This window comes from Perissodus microlepis, chromosome 13 (assembly GCF_051167445.1).
Source record: "Perissodus microlepis isolate ML-2025 ecotype Zambia chromosome 13, ASM5116744v1, whole genome shotgun sequence".
Classification (NCBI taxonomy): Eukaryota; Metazoa; Chordata; class Actinopteri; order Cichliformes; family Cichlidae; genus Perissodus; species Perissodus microlepis.
This window is the reverse complement of record NC_140473.1, coordinates 19675787-19696337: the sequence shown is the minus strand read 5'-3', so window position 1 is coordinate 19696337 and position 20551 is coordinate 19675787.

Sequence of the window (20551 nt, the reverse complement as noted above, 5' to 3'; positions counted from 1 at the left end):
AGAGCAAAATATAAAGAAATGAGGAGCGTCTAGAGACTTTTTCACACTGTTTAAAGATGTCATGACCTGAGAAAAGAAAGACAAACAGAATAACATTAATAACCTTTTATAATTATTTTTTATAATAAAGGCACAGCAAACTTCTCACTCGTGACTTGAGGACAAGTCAGCCCAGACTGGCTGTTCAGTTTCTAATCACCTCCATGCAAACAAGATGATATGCTGCCATCTGCTGGCTCTTCACAGTACTGTAATGAAGCCCTGTTGTCCAAGCTGGATTTCTTTCCTGGAGACTTTAATGTTTTTATCACCAGATTTAGTCTTTACATCTTCCTTCTTACTCACAGTAATAAAGTTCTCCAAGCCACATTATTCCTAAAACATACAGTTTCCTACATGCGTGTGTGCCTGTGCTTGTTTTGCACAGTGAGGCTGCTGGATAGGCTTTATTAAGTATGAGCGTCACCGGCAGCACAGCGTGTTCCTGAGGGAGAATGAAATATGTTGTGTAACAGTCTGTGAAATGATTAGTGGCCCTAACAAGGACTATTAGAAGATGAGCCGGGTCAAGACGGGGTTATCAAAGGATATAAACACACAAACACACACAAACACACATATATACACCCTGTCACCTGTGTTTGTTAAACATTAGCAGTGTTATTCTGGGTCATCTCAGTTGGCAGTTGAAGGAAGGTTAACTGCTAGATTGTTGCCTAAGCTACACACACACACACACACACACACACAGCTGCCATGCTGAAGTATCAGTGTAGCTCTCCACCCGGCATCATCTATCTACTGCCACAAAGACTCTGCTCAGGTTCAAAGACACTGGCTGTCTCTGACTACATATCTCTGACAGCTGCCTCTCTGCCAGGGTGCTGAATAATCATCAGCAGATTTATTGGTGTAGTTATGGCTTCTCGAATTTCCCAACTTTAGGCCAGATAGGCATTTAGTTGTCTTTTTCTCAGTGTGTAAACAACATTTCAGGAAAAGACCTTAGACTATGTGTAAATATATGGAGTTTACAGCTAATGTAAAGTTACATTTACTTAAAACTTGAGTATAATTTGTTCACATGTTGATTTTTTTGAAGGTCAGATGCACAAAGTTTGGTTCACTGCATAAATAGTTATCTGCTGCTCAACCCAAACCTGTTTATGTCCTGCTCCATGTTCCAACTCTACCTCTGTGCATGTGTTTATGTGCAGATGTGTGTGTGGGTTAACCTTTGCAGAGGCAGACATTAGCTACCATTATTTTGCCAATTCAAAACCAAGAACCGAAGCTACTTACTAACCAGTAATGGTTTTCTCTAATCCATTATGCTCTTACTTCATGTTTATAATTCTCTTAACTGTATCTATTATGTGGGCATGCACTTATGGCCACTTTATTAGGTACACCTAGCTTTCAGAACTCCTTTAATTTGGCATGGGATACATTCAGCAAGACACTGGAAACATTCATCTGGCCTCTGACATTTTGGTCCATATAGACAAGACAACATCATGCAGTTCCTGCAGATTTGACAGCTGCACATCCATAATTTCCTGTTCCACCACATCCCAGAGGTGCCCTGTTGATCTGAGATGTGGTAAGGGTGGGGGCTGTTTGTGTACAGAAAATTCACTGAGATGTTTAAGAAACCATTTTGAGATGGTTTGTGCTTTGTTACATGGCATATTATCCTTCTGCAAGCAGTCTTCATAAGATGGGTACGCTATGGCGATACTCAGGTAGGCTGTGGCAATAAACAATGCTCAATTGGTACAAAGGAGCCCAAAGTGTACCAAGAAAATATCCCCCACACTATTATACCACCAGGACCCTGAATGACTCATAAAAGACAGGATGGAGCCATGTGCAAAATTGCTGCTCACTGGATGCTTTCTCTATTTCAGTTCCCTGTAAACCCCAGAGATAGTAAAGCAGTTTCTGAAATACTCAGTCCAGCTGATCCATGCCATGAAAGTCACCGAAATCAGCTTTCTTGGTCTGTACTTCAGCAGGTTATCTTCACCGTGTGCCTAAATGTACTAAGAAATGAGCAGTTGCACAGTTCTACCTAAAAGTGGATAGCCCTGTGGCCACCGAGTGCTAAATGTCATCCTTCTATATTGTTATCTCATTGCCTTAGATCATTATGTCTCTTTAAAGAACATCAGCAAATTTAGTTCTTTGTCTTTGTTCATAATTTCCGTGTTTATGTTTGTTATGAAATGGATTTGCTCACAATATTTCATGTGGATAGTGAGCATGACTCAATAGGAAAAACTAAAAGCAGAGAAATCAGGTTCCCAAACATTTCTACATTTCAGTGTCAGGGGTCACATTAACAGAATCTGTCTGTGGATATTTTTCCAGACTAAACTTTAAATAATTGCACAAGAAAAACCACATCAACACATTTTTTCTTTATCTCAGGAGGATTTTTTTTATCTTGCATAAGTTCAGATTTATTGATTCTCCAAAGGGAGTGCTGAACAAGATTCAGCATTCATCTGGTGCCGACACAACAAGCGAGGTTATGAACAGTCATAAAACTTTGTCACCAACATTTAAAAAAAACAATACTCCCTGAACTGCACACCTAACAGGTTATTCCAATGATTAAAGCTCCCATTCATATGATTTATAGCATAATAAATCATTTCCACTAATGGCTGCTTAAGTTTTGATTGATCATCTTTCAACATCTCTCTGGAGCTGACCTTGTGGTGCACAGCATAGAGGAGTTCTATTAATTACATCAGATCCATAAAATTAATCCATGGATGGTGTTGAAATCTTGTCCCAGAGTCACACCAGCTCTGTGACTGTGCAATACCAAATAAAATGTCACTGGAACTTTTAATAGTGTGGCAACTGTTTAAAGTCAGTTGTGTTAATATAACGACGTGCTGTTTACATTAAAAACAGTAATGCAATTTTAACTTGTGCATGTCCTTTTCGTTAAGTGCTTTTGCAGCAAGAAAGACGTAAATTTGGCTACTGAGAAATTTGTTATGTTGTATTTGGGGTATTTCAAGCACAGAGTGTCCTTTGACATCAGTGGTATTCTAGACTTTCTCCTTCTTCTCCTTCTTCTTCTTCTAGCTTGTTCCTTTAGGAGTCGCCACAGCTGATCCTCTGTCACACCAACCCTCTGCATGTCCTTCACCACATCCATAAATCTTCTCTGTGGTATTCCTCTCTTCATCCTGTCTGACAGCACCATATTCAACATCTTTTGCCTAATATCTCCACTATCCCTCCCCTGCACATGTTCAAACTTGGTCTCCAAACCACTCAACTTGATCTCATAGTGTCTACTTTCAAATTACATCGGAGTATCTTCAGCTCTGCCTCCTGTCTTTTTATCAGTGTCACCGTCTCCAAACCATGCATCACAGCAGGACTCAAGACCGTCTTGTAAACTCTCTTCTTCACCTCTTTTGTGTACTGTCTATTGCTTTGGTTGGCGACTCCAGATATTTAAACTTGCATCTATTGACTTCTTCTCTCCCGGCTCACTTCCACCTGCCCCCTACTCTCACTGAAGATCACGGTGTCATCTGCAAACATCATAGTCCACAGAGACTCCTGCCTGACCTCATCTGTCAGCCCCTCCGCTACCGTTGCAAACAAGAAGGGGCTCAGAGCAGATCCCTAACATAATCCCCTCCCACCTTGAACCCATTTGTCACCTCTCCACATCCTCTCAGTCCTCATATACGTCCTGCACCACCCTCACATACTTCTCTGCCACTCCACTTCTGTCCTAGACATTTCAATACCTCCCACAGGTATGCCATCTGGGCCCATACCTCCCACAGGTATGTCAAGTGTACTTTAGACAACACGCTCAAATCCATGGATGATAAACATCCTCTGGATTCTAAACCTCTACACTCAGGCATGAACTTCATCTTAATTTCCCACATGCCGCCTTCCTCTGTAAATATTGTTTTCATTCCTTTTGATCTATCATTGAAAGAAGAATCCAGCCATGTTTACTGAGAAATGCTTCATAGTTCTCGACTTTTTTTGCATCCTCCTCCTCAAATCTTCCAGATAAGCACTGGCTTCTTGTATTGTTGTGCCAGTCTTCCAGGCAAGAGGTCACAGTGTCTTGAACACTAAAAAAGTATGAGTGTTTTCTTATTTATTTTTTTCTTTCAACATCCTTCTTATCACAAAAGATCATTTTTATGTCTTTCTTGATTTTAATTTTGTCTGAACTGTTTCTTCTGTTTTGTCTGGAGTCAATCCAGCTCCTTCTGCAACTTTCAGATTAGAATCTTTAAGGTAATAAAAAGTTGCATGCCTATACATTCTTTCATGAGCTGTTCATTTATGACAGGGCTTTTTTGTGTGTGATAATGACAGCCCTGTGGCTATAGTAAACATAGACAGACACAAAGAGAGACAGTGGCAGAACTCAATGCTGTGACAGCGTTTCTCGATGGCAGTTACGAGAGTCTGCCAAAAATGGAGCATGTGCACACAACCTGGAAAAAATAAGTGCAACACAAACATGCATACATGGAAGCAGGATCTTTTACTGTCACGACATAATCTTTCTCTTGAACAGGCACACATTCACATCTGCAACACCCGAACACAAGAGGTGTACACAGAGTTACTACAGGAATTTACATATCTACTCTGTCAGTATTTGTTTTGTCGTACTAGCAGAGGCCGAGATATCCCTTCAGGGGATTTGTCAGGGCTGCCAAAGCACAAAAAAGACACCGTAGCACACTCCACTTCACTATCGTGAGTCAGAGCCAAGCCTGACCGTCTTCATTCCTTGATGAAACACTCTTATCTTTGGCAGCATTAAAACCAAGGAGGCACCCATTGCACCATGTTTTCCCATCGCGCAACTCATACCTTTGACCCCTCCAACTCAGGCCTATAAACACCTACTTTTCCCTCAGTTCACCCTCTTCCCATAGCAGACCTTGACTCATGCACCCCAGGGGCCACCCAATGTGAAAAGCCAGACACCCCACCCCCACAACTACTCGAGCTCATGACCCCCTAAGACCACAACAGGAACCACATTCTTTCCTTTGTGGCCAGTCTTTCATCCTTCTTCACTGCCAGAGCAACAGAAATAACCTGTAAAGGAGTATTGTGTGGCAAAAATGAGGCCTTTTGTTCTGGCTGTGCCATGGCGGGCTGATAAAATAAACACACGGTGCTCTGCTCTCTCACTTTCTTTTTTGATTGAATCTGTTTGCGTTATTATCTTTTTTGCCTACATGAGGGAGTGACAGGTAAGTCTGGCCTAGTGCTGGGTTCATGAATGAAAAGATTTTCATGAAATCGTGATATGATGTGGTTTTGAGTATGAGTATGCTTAAGGAGTGTCAGTTGGTGGATCTTTCTCATATAAGTACAAGCTGTTCCCTTGAAACTGAGATAAGTTGGGGTGTAGCAAACACACCTAGTTTCATTTTTCTTCATGTTTTCTCTTCTTCAACTTTGCCCACACTGATAGCGTCTCTTCTGAGAGTGACGTCCTCACGCTAAACCTGAAGCCTTGTAGGAGTTTAAAAAGTTATGCGCATGCAGCTGCCGATTCTACCGACCCAGAGGTAGCAGCGATGGCAGCAGCAACAGAAAGTCAGGCAGAGTGAGACAGGATCTGACAGGACAAGACAGTATGAGGTGTGGTGTGTTTATCTTTTAGTTAGGCTTCCTTCATTACACACGCACTTCCTGAATTATAGATAACCCCCCCCCCCCCCCCCCGGAATTGAAGTAAACACTTCCCTATTTTTACACTGTATATTCATCTGTAAGGACACGATGAATATACAAGTTTATATAAATTCAAGGAAGTTGGACATTTTGAGATTTGCATTGGTGGAGGTATAGATGAGGGTGATGAGGCTAGAGCCAGCAGCAGGTTAGCTTAGTTTAACATACAGACTGGAAACACAGGGGCAAAAGGCCACCAACTGTAGCTCTGTTGGTAGCTACCAGCATCCTCAAAGCTTACCTATTAACCAGTTATATCTCATTGGTTCTCGTTAAACCCATTAAGTATAAAAATAACAAGTTGCCCATTTAAAGGACGTCATATGCTGACAGATTCTTGGCTCTGAACAGTAACTTCCTGGAGTCTCATTTGGTTGCCTAGGACATGGTTCCAGCCAGGAAATAGTCTGCTAGATAACTCCCAATAAAACTGTACGCTGTAATTTTGGCACTTTGCTTCTTGTATGGATAAAATAATAAAGTGAGCGTCGTGTACTGTCATACAGAACCATGCCAACAGTCTCCTGCAGCTTCCAGTCTGTGTGCAATGCTAAGCTCACCTGCTGCTGGCTATAGTTTCATCCTTTAAAGTCACAATGATAAATCAAGAAGGATTATCATATTGGAAGGAACAGCTTCACTATATAGTAAAACTAAACAACCATTAAGTAACCAATCCATGATATGCTGGATAATATCTAACCTGACGGGTAATTACAAACACAGATGTTTTGTAATCACTATATAGAAAGCACCAGCAAAAACATTCCAACACAAAATGATTCAGTAAAAGTAATGTAAAATTTAAAAAGTAACTAATTTAACCATTAGACAAATCTTACATCTTGACCACCATCACAAGGAAGTAATAATTAAATCAGGTTATTCTAAAATAGTTACAGTTAGATCCATAATTTTTGGGGCAAAAACACAACTTTTATGGTGTTTTTTAATCAAACACTCATGATGTGATTGAAGTGCAGACTTGCAGCTGTAATTCAAGAGGTTTTACAAAAATCTTTGCATTAACTGTTTAGAAATTGCAGCAGTTTCAATACTTAGTTCCCACAAGCAGTTTCACAGCCAGACAAAGCTTGGTCCCTTATTATTTCATGAGAAATGAAACAGGCATAAAATCTAAGGTTGAATTTATATTTTATAGGTTTTCACTGTAATTATAAATATGAGGATTAAAGTGATGTCAGTGCACCAAATAATGACATCTTTGAAAAAAAAATTCTTTGTACAGATGAAGCGGAGATGCACTTGTACCAGTATGATGGGAAGAATGAGATCTGACGCATACCACATTATCTGTCCAACATTGTGAAGGCAATGTTATGGCATTGGGTGTTATAACTGCACGTAGGATCAGATCACTAGTGTTTATTGATGATATGACAGCCGACAGAAGTAGCAGTATAGATTCGAAAGTGTACAGTGCTATGCTCTATTCTCTAAAATGCTGCAAACCTGATCACACAAATAAATGATGACCCAATGCTTAATAATGACCCAGTCTGGTAGATCATGCTTTTCGGTTATTAAACACAAAAACCGAAAGCAGAAAGACCCACAAACAAGCAGCAACTGAAGACAGCTGCAGTAGAGGCTTACTGGAGCATCTCAAGGGATGAAACTCAGTATTTCTAAGATTTCCATCCAAGTATTAAAAACAATCCACGCATGTAAAATTATGGTAGTTAATTTTGATCTAGTGAAAATGGGGAACTGTGTGAAAAACATAACTGGAATTCCTAAGCAGTTAATGTAAGACTGTTGTAAAGGTCTGCACTTTAATCATGTCTCATCTGCTTGGATAAACTCCACTGTGGTGGTGTAAAGGGACAAAACTGTGAAAATGTGTCCAACAAATTAAGAATCTGACTTTATGATGCCTGCTTGTGTCAAACCAGGTTACTTGCATGTGGGAGATCATTAACCTGTGCCTGTTGATTTTTATCAGCCATGGGGGGGGCGCGTTGTGGGGTCTGCAGGCAGACAGATGGAGAGCAGAAACCTTACACCAGTCAGATGAGGAAGAGACTCCTCTGAGAAGTTTTCAGTACCACAACTGTTTGATCAACCTGCATCATCGGCACTGCATTTATCAGAAAAACAATCCTGTGCCGATGTAGTGTTGATCCACCCTCTGACAGTTTAAAGATAGCACCATGCAGGGAATTCTCCCTTCAGTGTTTCACAAAAGAAGGAAGAGTGGTGTTTGTTTTGCATGTCAGATCACTCCCTCTCTTATAAACCCGCAATTTCCATGTAACCACCGAGTGCTTTTCCTTCTCTGACATTTGCTGTTGGACCAACACCTTCAGTGATCCAACAGGCCCAATGCCAATAACGACACGGTGTTCAAGTAATGCCAAGCAAAACACACAGGGCAGTGTTTGCAGCAGGTTTACAGGCAAAATAAAAGGGACAGAAAGAGTCATCTACATGGAAAAACTGATTTGTTTGTTTCCTGTGCAGTAAGCAGATTTTGGGGGGATAAATCAAAGACTGTATATAAAGATAAGTAACCATTGTGACCAACCATTGAGCTAATGTTTTGAACTCAATTTCTGGCATTTTGGCAGTTTAGCAGTTTGGCAGTTTGATGTCGTGCTTTTCTGAAGCCAGAAGCGATTGGATGAAATGGTAAGTTACCAGCTGTAACAATCTGTTAGTTTGCTTAGCATGCTGTGCCCGTCAACTCCAACAGTCATAATGAAATTTCTCATTTTCATCTGCAATAATTAGAATGCCAACATCTCTCTAGAGATCACACCTACCTCTCCTTCCACATGCTTACATGGAAAGTCACAGGAGACGAAAGCAGCAGCAGAGGTGGTTGCAAAGTAGCTTGCATGTGTACAGCAAATGGAGACAGAGTAAATAAACTTAAAAAAGAACCCCTTATATGAGATGTGCAAACCAAATACATAGAGAGCTATCAGGTAAGGTGTCAGCTGATGTGGGCTGGCGTTGAGATCGACTGGTCTGTGGAGAGTGTGACTAAGCTTGACATCTTCAGTAAAATATAAATTAAGTAATTATATTTGCTCACCAAGAAACTTCTTTAGCTGTCTGTTAATAAAAATAACCACATACCAAGACATAACTGAATAGATATGTTTGAGTTTTGGTTCAGTGACTCATGTCAGTCAGCGAGTCAGTGTTTTCTGAGGGTTTTCTTTTTTTACATTATTAAAAAAAAATCTATTTCAAATGATCAGCAAATTAGTTACCAGGAACATCACTGGGCTACACCACGTAAAAAGATATAGTATTAGTGAGAAAATCTGTTAAAAATTATGAGCACCAAAGTATCTACACAGTGTCGAAGTCTAGTTTAATGGATGGTGGATGAGGCTTAGCAGACATTTATCAACTCCAGTTGCTTGTTTTGGGACACCTGTCAAGCCATTCAAAAGACTCAAAAGGCTAAAAACATCTTTATCCAGGCTAATAGGTTAATATGCTTTTTGAAGCAGTAAAGTTGGTTAATTTAACATGGTAGTCTATGGGGATTGGCTCTCTGTTTGGAGGCTGCCTAAAGGGCCATTTGGTGAACTACAGTTTTTAGCATTTCTATCACAACTTGAGGCCCAGGGGTTGGTTGTACTTGTTTAATGCCACCTGTCTTGCATTCACAAGAATAACAACAGGCCTATAGCGCATCAGTTGCAGCTACAAAAGGCAGATATTTCATAAAAGAGATAATCAAGGCAAACATTTAATAAAAAAAACAGCTAATACAGATAGCCAAAAATCTTTTCAAACTTATTTTCAGCTTATTCATCTGCCATTTGTGCTCCAAAAACATCAGCTATCTTGCATTCCTTTCTTATATTAGATACGCTTAAAGCCTTGAAACACAGTACTTCAGTTATTCTTACTTCCTGTGTGAGGACATCAATGTACAGTATATAAAATCCAGTTCTTATGGGTCACATCCTTAAAAGATTGCTTGCTAAAATGACTGGCTCCGAAATATTATGCATGGGTGGATGTTTTTTTCCTAATGTCCTGAACCTTAAATTTTCTGAATTAGAGGAAGCTTTTAGCAAATATTTAGATGGCTAAATTACAGGTGTGTAAAGATCCAAAAGAAGCTCAACAGTGTTTATGTGCTAATATGTCTAAACAAAAAAATGAGATGAACACCCAGTGTGTTCTGTCTTTCTATCAGTGCGGCCACAGTATTTTAAGTGGTGAGGCCGTGGGGAGAGCAAAGGAGAGACAAAACATATGACACAGATTTTAAAGCACTTTGTGGCTGATTTTGGCAGCTGGAAACACCACTATAACGTCTATGCTATGCACAGGGGGAAGATAAAATGGAGTGAAGAAAATGAAAGAAAAGAAGGAAATTGCCTTAAATGAAACCTCCCTTCTTTCTGCAAGGAGACTTTCCAAGTCTTTGAGTCCACCCAGATCCATGTAGATGGCTCTATATGGGCTTAAACCGGTGAGTATATGTTTACCAGTCTTCCCCTGCAGAGGAAATTAGAGAAGAGGAAAAAATAATCTGATAATTTCGCTTGACAGGGGCCGTGTTTAGTTTAATGCAGAAACAAAATTGTACAGCTTGGAACACTCAAACGTTACACGTGAGAGAGGGAAGAAAACAGAAGGAAAAGGAGACAGGTTAGTGGGGAAGAAAGAAAGGCGCACAGTGACTAATACTGAAAACAGAAACTGGGGCTAAAATCTCATAAAGCTCCTTCCACCTCCTCTTTTGACACCCAATCAATCAGTCCTTGACATTCAGTTCTCTGCACGGATCCACCCATGAACATATACTTTCATGTTGAACTATTTTGCTCTGCATATGTTACATAACAGTTTGTTGTTAGCTGACAGGAACTTTACCTGTTAACAGTGTAGTCATATACAGATTTCACTGCAATTTTTATGTCAGTGTAATGTTGATTTCAAATCATGTGGTTATCCTAAGTTATGAAAACTCCATAATCAAGTATTGCCAGACGACAGGCTTTAAGACACATTTACTCTTTTCAGGGGCATTTATCTGTTTGTTTGCTTGTCAGCAGTGCAAGAGCTGACTTAGTTGTGCAACTCACTCCAAGATGTATGAAAAAATCAAACCAAGGGGGAGTACAGTCACAGAAGAACCCATTAGATTTTGGAGCAAATCCAGATCATTTCCTTTAAATTTGCTTGAAAGGCCATTGATCTTGTTGGTGGATGATGTGCTCTCTGAACTGGAATGGAATTTACAGATCTCTGCAAGGCCAATGTCATTTTATTTTTAAAGCCAAAAAGCAAACAGTTCTTCCTCTTCTTTTGCACAACCACTTTGTCTAGTGTCATCATGTTTGCCCTTGTGGTTTTGTGTGAAGAGACAGGCAATCTGCACCCAGGCTTTCACTTTGAAAAGTGAAATTCATGAAAAATTGATATCGTCTTGGAAAAGGAGACAGCTGTTGTATTCAATGAAATACAAAATATATTTTACAACCATTTAAGCTTGTAAAGTATAAGTGATATAGTGTGCATAAACATGCAAATTGTCTGGGTATCTAGAGTTTAGACAGTGTCAGAGGTTTGTCATGGGCTTCTTGGTAACTTCTCTCTGTGCCAATGTGCCTAGGAGCCAATGTTTGTTGCCCGCATGTGTTTTTTGTCTCAGTGTCTGGCAGTGGCACCATTAAATGAGCTGGTGACTTATATCTCACGCCTCTTGCCAAGACATGTTTTTCCTCTGGACTGTTTTGTTAGTCTCCTCTGATCCTTTTCTAAATCATTTCTTTTCTTCATGCTGGCCATGTTTTCTTCTTTCATGTCTTTGTTTGTTTACATTCACACGGGATGGAAATCACAGACGCAGGAAGATGCAGCCAGGAACAAAGCTGCTCTCTCCTTCTCTTTGTCCTTCCTTCCCCTTTTCTCCTCACTGAAATGCACGCGGTCTGCATGCTTGGGGTTTCCAAACTAGCGTCTGTGTTGGGGGTCCCTGGAGAGCAACTCCGCCATAATAGCCGGGTGGAGTGGGCTGGCGAGTGCAGGGGAGGGAAAATGAACAGCATGCTATGGGGTTTTCCAAATCCTAGCTCCTTTATAGACTACATTGTAGTGAATTTTACTCGTATTTACCTCAGGTGACAAAATATCCAGTGTTCGATGAGAGACAAAGGATGAAAAATGTTTTGTGGCCTGACTGGCTTTCTCACACTTGCAAGCATTGTGAAAAACAACAGTTTGGCTTGTAACACTGTATATTTGTAGAGGACAAGTTTTTAAACTTGGCCGCATGTGTTATTGCTGCATTCTTGGTCCAGTACTTTATACAACTCTCCCCTTCACAACTCATTATCTCCCCATCATGTTTCTTCTTTTCTCACAGAGAGAAGTGTGCACAGTGTGCACTTGGACTGTACGCCTGTGGTATGCATGCATGTCAGTGCTTATGCATGGGTGTGCACAAATATCTATGTCTGTGTGTGTGTGTGTGTGTGTGTGTGTGTGTGTGTGTGTGTGTGTGTGTGTGTGTGTGTGTGTGTGTGTGTGTGTGCGTGTCACTCTTTGTAGCAGCATGAGGATCCGTGTGTAAAAGAGTGGGCCATGCTACAACTGTAAATCTTAACAGGAAGCTTAAATTGGAGCATCAGTGACAGTTTAACTTCCTCTCTCGGAATGGACTATGCTCCCTATTCTTGGGAAAGAGCTGCCACGTGCACCATAGAGGAGGGCTCGCACAGCTCCATGATGGAGTGCAGAGAATGAGAATAAAAAGGAAGAGTAGGGGAAAAAAAGGATATGGGAACCTCATATCTCAACTCCTTCCTCCAACACTCCCTCCCGTCCCTTCATCTTACTGATTATGAGTGTATGCAAAAGGAAGGGAGTCGGTAAAAAGAGCCCAAATAAAAGGAAACATCCAAATCTCAGACAAACATTAAGGGCATCAACTGACTCAGTACGATACACAAACAGCGACTTACTCCTACACAGGCAACCGCATTCTTTAATTGCTAAAAGGCATACATAGACTGTGCAGAGAAAAGTACAGAAGCATGGTGCACACTCGGAAAGCACTCACTGTGCAAACATGGGAAGAGACCTTTCTCTTTTGTCACGGTCATGCAAACCTATAGGGAGGCAGAAAAAACAGACACTACACTAACCCTGGAGCTCCAATGTCCTCTGTGTTTCATATATATCTATCATGGAGCATTTGCCATTACAAATACACCTACAGTTTGCTCTTGATCACCCCGTAGAGCTTTTATGGGCGGCTTGTTTGGTTTACTTTGTGCAACACAGAGACCAAAGATGTAAGGGGAAGTGAAAACATGAGGAGACAGACTCGACAGTCAAGTATAAAGAAAGTCAAAGCTTTCCAACAGAGAGCTGCAGACAGATGAGTGTATACACGCAGCAAAACCTTCCTTTGTCACTCCTTGTGTCAGTTACAGGTGTAACCTTTCCCTCTCTTCAAAGCAGACAGGCAAAAGGAAGAATGTATTCATTCTAACCTTGAAATCTTTGCTCAGATAAAATGAGACGTACAAAGAGTGCAACACACGATGCACTACTTTTGGCAAGATATTAGATATTGGCAAGCTGCCAGTGCTTTACTAGGGATTTTCTACGCACGCTAATTTTCTCTCTTCCCACCGAGATCAAAAAAACTATCTGTATCTATCCTTGACACAAACTCGCACCAAAGCAGCAACACTGGTTCGCACAGATTAGAAATCAGTCAGTGCTTGGTGGGAACCCGAACAGACTGAAAACAGCCACATCTAGAATATCTTCTCCCACACTCACAGAATCCTGTTTGTTCCTCCTCCCCGTAGATTTTGCTTGAAAAGAAATGAAAACATTGATCAAACTCAATCCATTCATCACACAGGCATAGCTCCTTAATGAGCACTTTGCGAATTGAAATATGGGAATTATTATAATTGCTTTACAGGAAAAGCAAAGAGGTGGTTCAAAGAAAGAACATTGCCAAATAACTCCCTTAACAAACCAGTTTTGCAATATTAACTTCATCATACACTGTGTCTTAAGCAAAGTCAAGCGTGCATGCATATGTCTGACGATGACTTAAGTAGCTGTGACAACAGCGTGTCTTCATTAATTAATTAATGTTTTAAGTTTTTTGTGCAAGCCAAACATGCAGCTGCTATGAGCTGGAAAATACATCCTAATAAAGGGGCTGAAAGTATTTTCAGTCTAAGAAATGTTAACATTTACTTGTCAAAGGATGAGTGGACCAATTGAAGACTTCCTGAGAAACAATCCCAGGGAAACTTCTTTAATGAAAGAATTATTTTCAATTTCAAGAAAGCAGTAATGACTTTGGGTTTGTATAATTGAAAGCGTTTTCGTGCCATTTTGGCAAGTCTGTTTGGCATTGTTTGACTGTAAAACTCTTAAATTGCGTATTTGATTTTGAGGCTAAAAATGACTAAATGACTAAAATGACTAAGAAGATCAAGCATATTTTGTTACTACATCCTTTTAATCTACCGACACAATCAAGTGTCAAATAGGTGTGTTTGTTCATCAGGCAGAAACCCACGAATCAGCTTATCCAGGGACTTAATTTGAACCTAATTAGCATTCTTATGTTCATTTGCTGTCTGCCCAGCAGCTAATGTCTCCTGTGATAACATCGGCGACTGCTGCCTACTCGTCTGCCTATGTTTATAGATGTAAGGCCATGGCAGGCGCCTTTCCTGGACACACCCACAGCGCCCAGCTGTAGGTTGGTAGAGTAGATCTGATAGACAGCAAACTTATTATTCTCATATCTACACAACACACTTCTAAAAACACAACATATTTCAAGCCTGGTTTCAATTCAGTTTGTTTTAGTCATATTTTGGACTGCATGTTTTTAATTCTTATTGAAGCAAATTTGCAAAGGCTTGACACTTGCTACAAGTGCTACAGTGCTAAACAAAAAACACATTTCAGCATTTCTACTTTTTGCACGCCTGGAACCATTTGAGATATCGTATCTTTGAGGTTTTGGTTGTATTTATTCAGTTGTGACCACTGGGGCTGATTTCATGTTTTTAGATGTATTGTAGAGATTTGAGAAAGACGAATAACCCCAGCTAGGATAAGGACTGCATGCTTCATAAACTGTTTGCAGTACCATGCACATACCTCATTTCTTTTGCAATTCAAACAGATTTCCATTTAAATAACACCAACAAGAATATTGTAGGTGGGAGTAAGAACTGTAAATTATCTTCTAGTGTTACTTGCTAACTATATAAAAAAAAAAAAAGACAAATGGTAGCAGAAAACTGGTGACAAGCATTGAAGACAACCATGAAGCCATACTGGTTGTTATTCTGCTGATATAAAATGGTCAGTGAATCCTTTATTATTACTTCTCTAAATTGGACATACACTTACAAGTCGCTTTAATAGATACACCTTGCCAATTATGGGTTGAAATTTGGGGAAATCCCAGTGGAGCAGCAGCTTCTGAAAATACTCACAGCAGCCTGTCTGGCACCAGCAACCACCAATAACTTAAACCACCTTTCTTCCTCATGCTGATACTCAATTTGAACCTCAGCAAATCAACTCGACTCTCTACACGTCTAAGGGCATTGAGTTTCTGTCATGGCTGACTGTCAGATCAAAGATTTGTGTTAACATTTAGCCCAACAGGTGTGCCTAATGAAGTGCCCAGTGTGTGTTTGTCCCTCTCTTGTTGTTCATGTGAAGAAAAAAAGACATACTATTTGTAACTCACTATTTTCCAGCCCCTTATAAAATAAAGTTACCTATCATGAACATAATGTCTGGTCAAACTAAAAACACCTACTGCACATACATTTGACTAATACAAAGCCATGTAGGTGTTGTACTGCATAATATATGCAGTAGTTTATCCATTTCAAGGTCACCATGCCAGCTGAAGTAACTGATGTACTAGATGTGTGAGAGGATACAGCTTGATAAATAGCTTATAACAGTTGGCTGGATAAATGTGTAGTAAGCCAGTAATCAGTAGCAATGTGTGGTTATTATAAAAACAATATCAAACAAACATTTGTGTAATATTGCACAAATGCAGTGACATTTTTTTCTCTCTGTCTCTCTCATATTTTTACTTCCCATTTAAACATTTACACTATGATATTTTTAATTCAGTTTGGTTCAGTTCAATTAAACTTATAAAGTGACACATCATAACAGCAGTCTCCTCAAGGTGCTTTTTATTGTAAGGTAAAGGCCCCACAGTAATACAGAGAAAACCAAAACAATGAGACGATCACCTTTGAGCAAGCAGTTGGCGATAGTGGGAATGAAAAACTCTTTTAACAGGAAGAAAAGAAAGACAAGCTGTGGAAGAAAGCTACAGATTAATAATAACTAACGATTAAATGTAAAGGGGTGTATAAACACGTAGAGAGTGAGAAAACGTGAGTGAAGAAGAAACACTCAGTGCATCGTGGGAGTCCCCCAGCAGCTTAGGCCTACTGCAGCTTAACTATGTAAGGACTGAAGGCCACTTGATTCATTCCTAACCATACGCTTTATTACGCAGTGACTACTATGTACTATAAACTATAATATTGCCTTACAAATGTGTACAGTAAAATTGTTTTCAAACCCAGGGGGTCGTTTTACATCTAATATCACAGCAGGTGGTGGTTACAAAAGTTCAGCCAGTGTGAGCATGACACCTCCGTGCTATCATCCACTGCTATCTACATTTATGCCCATGGTCAAAGGTGAACAGCCAAGCAGCAGCTGTGTTGACTGTCTTCTTGCTCCCGAAGCTGTTTCTCATAGTCACCCCTGAGTAATCGCTGATTTCAGTTTGATTGTAGACCAAGTGGCAAGTCCTGAGTCAACCCTGTCTGCTCTGGTCAGTCATTTTGCCAACTGGAGATGCAAAACAAACATCAGCGAGTCAAACTGACAGGGCAGCGTCCTCTAAGGACCTGAAGCCAGATTATAAATCAAGACTTTCATACAGTAATGACAAATCTTTGTGCAGTGCTTTTGCATGATCTAGGGATTTAACTCTATGCACAGTGTGTTACAGTTTCGTAGAAAATGTTGTTGCCACATATAAACTGAGTTGTTGTGAAAGGGCAAGGACGTATTTATTGTTTGTTGACAGACAGACCAAAGCACATTTTCTCCAGATATTCACTGACTTGAATTTCCAGCACATGGCTAATATTTTGTCTTGATTCATGAGAGGCAGCCATTCTGAACGTACAGCAGGGGGAAAGTCAATCCAGGCAGCACTCGCTGACCCAGATGTAACCGGTGTGATGGATGGAGGAGGACTAGCCGCTGCAAAAACATGCCTATTTCAGTCTCCCATTGTTTGGTATTCAGTCATCATTGTGTATACAGCAAGTCAACAGCCAGTCTCCTGTGTGTACTACCCTTTTGCTAAAAAAAAAAAAAAGGAAAAAAAGGAGCATGTGTTTCCTCTCACTCAGCACACGTCTTTCCACTGAGTAAAATGCCCTTCTCCCACTTTCATCTCTCTCATTTTCTCTAAAACACATGCTTGGTTGCATCACATGTAGAACTGGAAATGTTTGGGTGGCATGGCAACACGTTTCCAAAATGGAATAAATGCTTGGCAGTGCATGTGTTGTCAAAGTCTGCTGTCAGTCTGTGGCCCTGTGGCACTTTTTTTTTTCTTATAACAGGGAGAGCTGGCAGCATTGATCATTGCCTTTGAAAAGCACTTGATTTGAATATTTGAACGAGCTGCTGGGAATACCACAAAGGACATCAACACCAAACAATATTACCATCTGCTTCCCATAAACTGTGCAGTCGTTATGAGCAGTGTAACAAAATTAAGTCTGGGTTTTCCTGGATGTTTTTTTTTTTTTTTTGGTCAGGTACTGTGCAGATGATACAATTATTCTGTCATTCCATACCTTCCAAGTAACAACATAACTTCTTACTTTAATTCAAATGATTTCTGAAGTTGATGACAAATAGTACTCAAATTGCCTAAAGTGTTTATAGCTGCTTTTTATTGGTTTTTGTGTTAAGAACATAAATGTCTATTGATTAATAGGGCTGCTGGAAAAGGCAAATCAGGCAGCCAATAATCTTTCACCTTATTTTATAAGCACATTAACTTTAATTGTTATTATTTTTGTACTCATGAAGCCTACTGAAAGTCAGCTCATTATTGGATCTGAGATATCTACAGCTTGCGCAGCAGGGATTTTCAGGTGCTCTTGGGGCTGGTGTATAAGAAAACCAGTCATTACAGGATACTATGAAGATGTAAATCACACTGAGAGGGGGAAGGGATGGGACTGTGTTCATGGGAACCATGGTGACGACGTGTTGGGTTGCACTTTATCACCTCTGTGAGGAGAACTAGACAGTCACTGACATATGACACTCCCAGCCACCTGTCTAACTAGGTGTCTGCCAAAGCACTTCCAAGCACACATGTAGATGCAGGTAAAAGCAGGATGATTCATTTGTCCAAATGTAGCGTCAATAAACAGAAGGTGCAGCTGTCAGCATTTTTTCTCTCATGGACAACGAGGTGGGAATGCCCGTTTGGGAGCTACCTTTACATAATTATGACTTTGGTTTTAACTGAAGCCTCTTTTTTTCTCTTCTTTTCCCTTACACTTAACACACACTGTGTGCTTATTAACAAAGTTTGATTCAATGTGAAGTAATAAAAGGCCTGGAAGCAATAGTACTGATGTCAATACAACTGCCAGTGCATTTTGTATTCTAAATACAATCATCGTTATTTTAAATGTTTAAACATTTTTATTGATGTTCACTTATTTTGCATTTACAACCTGAATGTTAACCCACAAAAGTTTGTGGGGTTTTGTGGTTTATGGTGTATATAGTAAAACAGTGCAAATGCTAAAACCAGAAATTATGTACACTAGCTGGCCACTTCATTAGGTACACCTGTTGACCCACGTGTTAATGCAATTATCTAATCAGCCAATCACAAGTCAGCAACCCAGCGTTTTTAGGCACGTAGGCATCATCAAGACGCTGATTTAAGCAGCTTTAAATGTGACATGATTGCTTGCTAGACTGAATGTTTCCGAAACTGCTGATCTACTGGGAATTTCTTACACAACCTATCTGGAATTGTGTGAAAAAGTGAAAATATGCAGTGAGCGCCAGTTCTCAGGGCTAACACATCTGTATTAACAATACATCAAACCCTGAAGTAGATGGGCTACACTAGCAGAAGACCAGTTACTGTGAGACCTGTCCTCAGAATTTGTGGTAAACAACATAAAAGCATGGCCCATTTTGCCATTTTGGCTCGTCCTCCCAATGGTGTAATAGTGTGGGGAATATTTTTTGGCATACTTAGAGCTCCTTAGTACCAACTGAGTCTACCTGAGTATCACCATAGTGTGCCCATCTTCTGATGGCTGCTTACAGCAAGACAATACGTCACAAAGCTCAAATCATCTCAAAGTGCTTTCCTTCAACATCACACTGTACTCAGATGGTCTCCACAGCCACCAGATCTCAATCTAACAGAATGACAAAGCACCTTTGGGATATTGTGGATTCATATTTTGAACGAGCAGCCAACAAATCTTGAGTAATTTTTTGATGCTATCATGTTAATATGGTTCAAAATCACTGAGGAATGTTTCCAACACCTTGTTGAAACTGTGCCACAAAGATTTTAGACAGTCATTTACACAGGAATGGCATAATTACAATGGGAGACACAGTGACACTCAAAAAACAAACCACTTCTCTTGCTTGTTTGAGTGTATTTTTTTATACATATTAATGCTATTTTTTGCTCAATTCTTACTTCATCTGTTTCCCTGTTGCTATTCTTGACAAAGCCATTTTTAACAAAACAAGCAGCCTCTGCTTCAAGTATACAGCCACAGACGAGCATAACCGAAGGAGACTTTGAGGCATCAAGCAATTCAGTATCCTTTAATGCTGAAGTGCAAGTACGACTCCCACCCATCTGGACGCAAACACTAGATTACACATGAAAAGGCTGATGAAAATCTGATGTCATTAATCTCCCCTCCTCTGTAGTTCTCAAAGGACAGTTGAAGTCATTTTGCTGACAGTGTTTAAGTGAAGCTTTTTCTGAAAATGCAGCCAATGTTTTCTCACATGTAATGTAGGTCGATCAGTCCAGAGCGCTGTAAATTTGTCTAACGTGGCCTTTCCTGTCTCCCTCTCTCCAAAGTCTACATTTGGCAACCATAACTACAATGCTCCCTATTTATAGTGCTTTTACCTCAGATATTAACTCTCTCCCCCGCTTAGCATGCCACTTCCTGCCAAAGAGGAAATATGTGTGTGTGTTTTCTGCGTATGTGCGTGTGGTTTACTGACCTCTGGGAGCAACGAGTAACCGGACTACTGTTGATAGCAACATGATTTTATGTTTCCAGTCTTTTGTGTCCAGTTCACCATCGAAGTGTGAACTTTCAGACATCGTGTGCTTCTTTTCATGTGCCATGTTCAAAATCTGAGCCATGTGACCTTCTTCTCATCTGCAAATCCTTATTCTTCCAACATCAGATGGACCGATCCACTGGGAATGAAAGAAGCAATGGCTAATCCAGTTTTCCAGGCCAGGTGACTGGTTTTCTGCGTATACAAACATAGCACATTCAGTATCTATTTCAGGGCCTTTGAATAAGTGTACATGTTTCTGTGCATGTTTATGTAAGCCAACACCTAAGCGCTGAGATGTCGGAGTTCACCTTCCTTCAAGGCCATCATTGAAGGAAAGGCTGCAAGTGACTCCAACATCCTGTTTTCAGCATAAACA